The sequence below is a fragment of the Onychomys torridus genome, chromosome 2, assembly GCF_903995425.1.
Source record: "Onychomys torridus chromosome 2, mOncTor1.1, whole genome shotgun sequence".
In the NCBI taxonomy this organism is placed as follows: domain Eukaryota; kingdom Metazoa; phylum Chordata; class Mammalia; order Rodentia; family Cricetidae; genus Onychomys; species Onychomys torridus.
Window position 1 is genome coordinate 2,277,817 of NC_050444.1, and position 8,995 is coordinate 2,286,811.

An 8,995-nucleotide genomic window follows, 5' to 3' on the forward strand; every position below is an offset into this window, starting at 1 on the left:
GTCCACTAACCAAATTACACCAATAGAGTAGTCAATGCAAATAATACATTATGTGCCTCATGGCATAACAACCTAGATACCATTTTTGTTGTTTTTCTTTTTTCAAGACTTGGTCTCACTATGTTTCCCAAAACCACTGAAACTCACAATGTAACCCAAATAGCCTAAAGCTATTCTCCTGTCTCGGCCTCCTGGAATGCTGAGATGAATTCAGCAGCTAGATTCTAACGCTAGGTTCTAGCTAAAGTTTTAAACACAGCTGTAAACGCTAAAAAATACATGACAAAAATTTACCTGGAAAACGTCAATCCATGACATACTTTGTAATAACACTAAATAAAAGATATTCTCACACACAATAACAGCAGCCTATTTATAGACAATAATAAAAAAAAAATCACCCATTGAAATACAGTAACGACATTTGATTAGGCACATATGCTGGTCTATTTAGGCTGCCTCTAAACGGCGAGCTTTGCAAGCCCTCAGATAAATAAGTCACATTAGCCTAATGTCCTTTTACAGAAAATGGTTAGCAAAATGGGTGCATTTTAACGCTTATAACAGATTTGACAACATTCCCACCCAACTGAAGGTCTTACAGAGACTTTATCAATGAGTGAGTGTGAATGCATGAGTGTTCCCTGGCACCAGGCCTATACCAGTTCATGGAATGATCACACTTTAAAGACTCATGACGGAAAGGACAGAATTACGAAATCAAACAGTCACCATGGCACATCCACGTCTGTAGAGAAACTACAAACACACTAGGTTCGGAAGCTGTCATTTTTACCAAGTTTTGAAGCCCGCATACACCCCCACCCCAAATTCATCAGTGGAGAGGATGGAGGCTGAGTCATTCCGAGGAGTAACTTTACACCGATGCTCGCACTCCGGGGTCGAGACAAAGCCATCACCTCTAGGTTCCTCCCTTCTGTGCACTCCGGACGCGGTCCAAATCCTCTCGGGTTTCCAGAACCCGACACGCCGCTGCGCCGAGCGCTGGCAGCGGAGGCCGGGCTTCAGGCCTCCGGTGGGCACGGGCGCTCCGCCGCTCCCACGACCCTCTCAGCGGCCGGCGCCTTACTGTCCCCGTAGGACTGGCCCGGCGACCCTGCGAGCCAGTGCCGACGACCGCTCCCACAATGCCGTCAGGTGCCAACCGGCCCGCGCCCAGCCCGCCGCCAGAAGGAAGCAGGGGCGGCACTCACCCGGCAGCGCCTCCTCCGCCCGCGGCAGCAGCACAGCCGGCGGCCCCCGGCACCATCTTCTGCCGCCGCCCTGGCCTCGGCGGCGGCTACCAACCGCCCCTGCGGCGCAGACAACCAACACGACCGTCGGCGCCCGGCCGTCCGCCGAGCGCCGGGCGCGGCCCGGAGGTTCGGCGGTAGCGGGGTCGGGCGCAGCCGCTGCTCAGGCCCCTTGGCTCCCCGCGGAGACCCGGGTCCGGGGGCCGAGGCACTGGGACCTGATAGAGCCCGAACTAGCAGGGCCGGGTTGCGGCCGCCGCGGGGTTTGTTATTGTCAACTCGGCCCTTCCGCCGCAGAGCACGCCGGGAAACAGCCAGCCGGGGGAGGGGCGCTCCGGGCGTCTGCGCAAATCCGGAAGTCGCTGACCTTCCCGGACGGGCGCGGCTCCGCCCGCAGTCTTAGTGCGTGGCTGGCGTCTTGTCTGTCCTGCTCTGACCCGGGAAGGTATTGCGGTCCTTCCGTGGACTGCCCCAAGGTGAGCTTGACCTTCTGGCCGCGGCGGGCCGACCCCTCCAAACCTGGAGCAGCCGCAGTCGGGGAACCCGAGGCGGAAGAGCGTCTGCACAGCTCCGGGGCCCTGGTCGGCTGCCCCGAGTGCTGGGACTGAGGTCTGTGACGGGGTCAGCCGACGGTCACCTGGAACACTCATACCTTGGCCACCTGCACGGCAGGCAACTCGGAAAGTATGCCTGGAATCTTTGTAAGGGTAGGGCGGCACATAGTCAGACAAACCAGGTAAGCTGAGAGCACGTCCATCAGAGGAGAACCGAAGCCAAGTGGACTGGACTGTATGCGGCACGACCCGCCCGTACAATATCGTGGTGTCTCTCTAATGAGTCAATAACATCAGGAGTAGAGATGAAAATGTCAGTTTGAGAGAAAATTGCCATTTGTAAAGGTAATTGGGCTCAGGCAAGGACTTGAAGCTACAAATTTAAAATCTGATGAGCAGATGTTACATGCAGACTAATTAATTATGTGACAAAAACACTTCTTAAATTGCTATTTCCAGGAATTTCTGGTAGAAGTAAAAGTTTAGGACTACCGTCTCTAAGTCAACAATGAGTGATTCACGACAAAATGAGACACAAGGGCTATAAAACTAAGCCAGATCTGCAGTTCTTCATGTATTGTGGTAGAGACTGGAATACATTAACTGATAAGCATTAGCTGCATTTCAAAGTTGTTTTGGAGAGGAGCTTGTTGTTTATATCACTTGTTTTCTAAATTAGAATTTTAGCATATTGCTCAAGGAAAGTAAAGCAAAAGTGAAGAAAATAGGCACAAAATTATACACCAGGGAAAGGAGTGAATTGGTAAGACTAAAGAAAAAAATTTTTACTAGCACATCAAATTAACATATGTTGCACGAATCCTAATTGGGCTTAATAAAAACTCTGAGCCAGATATCAGGGTGAAAGCTGAAAGATCAGAGAAGCAGAGCAAGCCACAGCCTCTCACCTCACCAACTCCTCAGCCAGAAAGAAGCGAGTTCCTGTCTCTTACTGCCTTATATTCCTTTTTCTGCCTCACCATATCACTTCCTATCTCAACTTTCCTAGTGCTAAGATTAAAGGTGTGTGATTCCCCAGAATTAAAGATGTGTACCACCACTGTCTGGCCCTGTTTCTCATTTAGACTGGATTAATCTCATGTAGCCTAGTGTAGCCTTGAACTCAGAAAAATCCAGACAAGAAATCCTCTGCCTACCAAATTCTAGGATAAAAGGTGTGTGCCACCTCTGCCTGCCCTCTATGCCCAACTCTGTTGCTAGCTCTGTCCTCTGATCTTCAGGCAAGCGTTATTTCCTAGGTTACAAACAATATATCACCACATATATAAGCTATGTGATAACGCAAAGTCTAGCTAGAGCTGAATATGAAAAGCAGGGCTGGTGAGATGGCCCAGAGGGTAAGGTCATCTGCCACTGAGTCTAACAACCCTCCTTCTGTCCTAGGACCCACATGATGGGAGGAGAAAAACAGCTCCTTGAAGGTCACACACACTACAGAGCACACCAGGGCTTTATCCTGGTGTTCCCTTGCAGTTAATCAGTGTTCATCAGTACAGATGATGTCCAATTTTAAATGTTAAAACACAACATATCCTCATGGTTATCTACTAAAAAATAATAAGATGTTCTTGTCCCTGACTTCTTTGAGAAACTATTACTACAGATGTCTGATTGTTGCTTTATACTATAGTGTGGCGGCGCCCGCCTTTAATTGGGAGGCAGAGTCAGGCGGATCTCTGTGACTTCAAGGCCAGGCTGGGCTACCAAGTGAGTTCCAGGAAAGGCTCAAAGCTACACAAGGAAACCCTGTCCCGGAAAAAAATAAAAAGTAAAAAAGTGTATATGGATCTCAAATTTTTTGCTAAGACTTAAGTGAAAACATGTTACATGAATTCTGTTAAATGTACTTTTGAGTACCTAGGAGATAAGTGTTGCTAATCATGCATACCCATAAGTCTTCTGTCCACAAACCAATTTCCCTCATTCTCTTGAACACTCTACACTCCATAATAAACAGGAACAAAGTCCTCCTGCAACACCATTTGAAGTATCCAACACACTGATTATAAACTCCTGTTTAAACAATAATTCTTTCCCTTGCACAGTGGGACTAACATTTGTTGGCAGCATCTCACAGCTTGTTCAGGCCCTCTCTTCATGTTTGACCCTGTACTAGCTTCCATTGTTTTTCTATGCAAAATTCTAATTATGTTTCTCCCCTTCCTAAGAATTTTTAGTGGTTTTGTTTTCTGTATGGACACAATTTGAACATTTTAACATCGCACAACAAATCTTACTGGGATTGGGACTAGGTACCAGCTCATTTCACATTATACCAGATTAAATTTTCTCCCCTTTCAATGAATCTTTAAATGGGATGAGTTTATAAATTCATAGTATTCTGGAGAGATTGACTCAAATCATTATAAAATATTTGTACAACGAGATAAATTCTGTAAATACGTTAAAGGCCAAGTAAGTTTCTGTGAAAAATTCTTGCCCTCACGTGTCTCAAAGGCCACCAGTAGTAATACAGGGGCCGTTCAAACAAAACTGCTGCAGGGATAGTTGAGCACTTGGGAGGTAGAGGCAAGAGGACATCCTTAGCTGTGGGGTGATCCAGAGACCAGCCTGTGATTTGAGCCTCTGTAAAACAAACTGCTTTGATGATGAGTTTATATGTCATTAATCTTTTACAAAAAATCCCTTAAGGATGTTGGGAAAATTGTGGAACACATCTTTATTTTGTCAGCTTAGCCTGATTTGAAATTCCACTCCTAGCATTTATTTGATATTTCTTAAACAACTTAGTATTATTGCCCTAATTAAGGTATGTTCAATAGCAATCAAAGTATATATTGATGTTTATATATTTGGCTTTACTCAGTACATATCAAAATTATGTCTGTTTTGAGCAAGTTAAAATAGCTATTTGAAATTTTGCTTTTAAGAGAGCTTGCTCAATGGTTAAGAGCACTTGCTGCTCTTGCAGAGGACTGTTTGGATCCCAACACCCACTTGGTGACTCACAAACATCCATAACTCCAGTTCTAGGTGATCTGACACCTACTTCTGACCTTCTTGGGCACCAAGCATGCATGTAGTATAGGCAAAACACTCATAAACATAAAATAAGATCAATATTTGTTTAAAAAGATTATAACTCAATCAACTGTTGTCAGACACTTTTGAAGTTCTATGGGCACTGATTATGAAGAGGTTTTCTGATTTCAGTATTGTTTACAGACCTTAAAGCTACCCTATGCTGTTGATTTGTTCATATTCATAGATGTTATTAATGATAATGATGATAGTTACCTTGACTGTCTTCTAGGCTAGTAGTGAACCTGAAGAGCTAGTAACCAACATTGTCAGATGCCCCAAAACACTTGGAAAAGAAGTACCTATACCATGTTTATTTAATTCTCTAAAGGATTTAAATCAATAAAGTAAGACAAAGCTTTGTTTTGGTTATGAAGGACTTATTATCTCTATGAGTATAAAACATTAGTCTTTATATTCATTATTTCAAAATTTACCAAAACATCCAGAAGTGGCACCAATACTTTGTGGAATATTTTCAAGTACAAATTAGCCAATTATGTAGATGGGAAAAAAACTGATTCCAGTGTCAAGTGGGTATTGGGCTTCTAACTAACATTATAATGTACATTTTTTTTTTAAAATGGAGGATGGAAGCTGTAGCTCCAGCTGGATATAGTAGTGCATACTTACAATCTTAGCACACAGAAGCCTGAGGTAGTGAGGCAGGAAGATTTTGAGGCCACTCTGTCTAAATAACACCATGACCAAATACATCCAAACCTATATATCAAAGAAACATAAATTCTAAGGAAAATACCTATGGCTTTGGAGGCACTGTAATATTTTCTTTTTTGTCCCAATTCCAGTATTGACCTACCACTGGTTTTTATCATTGTATTTAAGGGTTGAAGGATATTAGGTTCAGTGACAGGAACCAGATCTTGAGATCCATGCTATTTTGATTGCATACTTCAGCAGTACGCTTGTGATTATACTTATCTTTAAAATACAGCATTCTTATTGAAACTACTGAAATGTTTTTAATATTTGTGTCTCTTAGATTTTACATTACAGTTCTATTTATCTGTCTTAACTAATCCAGATTTTATTATTTGCCCCCAGTTTTATAGATAAGGAAACAATTCATGGAGAATCAGTACACTTCCTTCTAATTAGTGTTTCTTAGTAACTTGGACCAGAGTTTAAAACCAGGTAACTAGTTCTACATGCCATAACCACAATACATAGTGTTGCCCCTTACTTTGGTATCAGTTCAAAGGTAGAAAAAGGTATGAACTTGAAAGTTTAACAGTCAGCTAAGTTTCTCAATGATAGAATTGTTTTAGAGGCATATGGGAGGGGTTGGCTTAGTTAACTCTTTGTTATAAGGGGCCATCCTATGAATGTTAGGACTTTTTTATTAATTTTTTTTCTTATTGTTATTGTTTTTGTTTTTTGTTTCTCAAGACAGGGTTTCTCTGTGTAGTTTTTTGGTTCCTGTCCTGGATCTCACTCTGTAGACTAGGCTGGCCTTGAACTCACAGAGATCTGCCTGGCTCTACTCCTGAGTGCTGGGATTAAAGGAATGCACCACCACCTGGCTAGGATTTTTTTTTTTTTTAATTTAGTCTATATGTTTGGGTATTCAGTTTGCATGTATGACTAGGCACCATGTGTATGCCTTGTGCCTGGAGACCAGAAGAGGGGGTGTTGGATCTTCTGAATTGGAATTACTGATGGCTATGGGTGCTGGGAACTAAGTGTGCCCTCTGGTAGAGCAGCGGGTGCTCTAGACTGCTGAGCCTTCCTCTAACCCCACATTTTAGGATTTTTGACATCTCTGGCCTGTGTCACCTGAGACAGTGACACTCCTAGTCATAGCAACTTTAAAATGCCTATGAAGATACTACAGTAGTCCCTAGAAGGACAGAAGAACCAACCCCTTTCCTGATTCATAGCACTAGTAAGTGGCATATTTATATAGTGAGACATGGTACAGCTACTGAAATTATATTTCAGAAAAACATTAGAAGATAATGGATTTAGACTACTGTAAGTCACAATTTTTCATATTAATCTCTGGAAATCTGGATACATTTAACTGTTGATGAGTATCCTAAAATCTTGCCATTCATTGCCTATACATGTAAAACTTCAAAAATGGTAGATTAGAAAATAAAATTATAAAAATTTTATTTCTAAAAGGAAGAAAAATATTTCTAAAAGAAATCTAAAGTGGAGATGTAAACATGAGGTAGTGGTATGTTTTGAAAAATAAAACAAGTAATGGAATTTATCAAAACTTTTTTTTCACCATTATAGTGATATTTTATTTGTATTGAAATGTGATTTTATTTATATGTTAATAAAGTTGCCTTGAGGTCAGAGCAAGCCATAGCAGAAGCTGGGCGGTAGTGGGGCACGCCTTTAATCCCAGCACTTGGGAGGCAGAGCTAGGTAGATCTCTGCGTGTTCAAGGACACAGCCAGCATGGCAGACACACGCCTTTAATCTCAATATCAACCATAGAAGACCTGGAGGTCTGTACAAACAGGCAGTGACGAGGAGGTCATGTGGCTGGGTTTACAACCAATGAGAAAACAGAACAGAAAATCTATAAAAAAGATAGGACACAGAGAGGTAGCTCTCTTGCGGAGAGGAAGAACAGCAGAAGCAGTGAAGGGTAAGGTTTTCTGCTCTTGCTCTGACCTCGTGGTTTTTAACTCTGCAATTGGTTCTGTGTTTCTTATTTAACAAGCTGGTTACATCTATACCCCATTTTTCAGGACAAGGTTTCTGTGTGTAGCCCTGGCTGGCTTGGAACTTGCTCTGTAGACCAGGCTAGCCCCAAACTCAGATCTGCCTGCCTCCACCTCCTGATTGCTGGGTTAAAAGATTGCACCACCCAGCAATCAAAACTGTTTAAGTAAAATACAAAGTGATTTTTTTCCTGTTTGTACCTTTTATACATCTAAACTATATGCCTTTTGATAAACTAAACTAAAAGTTTCTTTCCAGTTCGCAGAAATCTATTTATTTTAGTAACGTTTGTTTTCAAGTTTATGTCTTCAAATGGTCCTTCAGTTTTAGTCAGCTTGCTGTCCACACATACAGAACACCTTCAGGAGTCACTCATTTTTAACATTTATTTTATGTATGTGTATGTGCAATAGCACACATGTGGAGGTGAGAAGACACCTTGCAGGAGTCAGTTCTATCCTTCAAACTATGGGTTCTAGAAATTGATCTCTGGTCATCAGGCTTGGCAGCAAGTATATTTACTTTCTGAGCCATCTCACAAGCCTCTCATTCATTTTTAATGTGACTTCCTATAAAGGAATGTTAAACTGAATATTTGCCAACCTGGATTCCTAATTTTACACTTTCTCTCTACTCTCCAAACCGTACTATCCTCAGATCCCTAGCCCCTACATCTTTCCAATTCTCATTGGTTAGTAATCTCTCTTAATTCATAAGAGAGTTTCCTCACTTTTCTGCCATGAATTCTTCAATCCTAATTGAATCTATTGTCATGCCAGTCATAATTCTCTACCATGTGTTTCTGGTAGTCAGCTTTAAATACAACCCATTTTACATCTCATTCTGTCTTTCTGTAAAACCTTTTGATTAAGTGCCATGAACTGAATTTATCAGAGAAAAGCCATATCTTTGTTAAAGGTGTGAGGGATTGATTAGAATTTATTGATTGTGGAGAGCTAGAATAGTGCAGCATCAGAGCTAAATTCTTGGGCTAACAACCTCTTAGTAGCTATTCATTGTCTACCTTGGTTTGACTCATCAGTCTTGTGACTTATGTGACATGTTTAGGGGTGTAAGAATGTCATCAGATAACAAACATCTCAGACCTATAGCAGAGGCTGCACCCACTCTGCTGTAATGCCGGTGCTTCCTCCCATTTGAAAAGTACCTCGGTTTGTGACTTGTTTTTTTAAAGACAGTGTCTCTTTGTAGTCCCAGCTCTCCTAGAACTCCATCTGTAGACCAGACCGGCCTTAAACTCAGAGATCCTCCTGCCTCCACCTAAATGGTATTACCAGCCCTCTCTTGCTCAGTCCACTACTGTATGGCCATGGCAGGCTTCTTGTTATCTGCTTCTTCTGTCTTAAATTAACCCATTTCTGTTAGTCTATACTTTGCCACATGGCTTGTGGCTTACCAGTG

General features: G+C 42.2%; 1 protein-coding gene across 3 annotated transcripts in view; it reads right to left on the reverse strand.

Annotated features, from left to right (window-relative positions):
• Rb1cc1 (RB1 inducible coiled-coil 1) overlaps window positions 1-1,576 on the reverse strand; it is a 74,806-nt gene extending 73,230 nt beyond the window's left edge. For all 3 annotated transcript variants that reach the window (XM_036177535.1, XM_036177534.1, XM_036177533.1), the window contains exon 1: window positions 1,215-1,576. The gene's annotated coding sequence lies outside the window, so the exon portion shown is untranslated. The remainder of the gene's footprint in view (window positions 1-1,214) is intronic.
• Window positions 1,577-8,995: the final 7,419 nt, after the last annotated feature.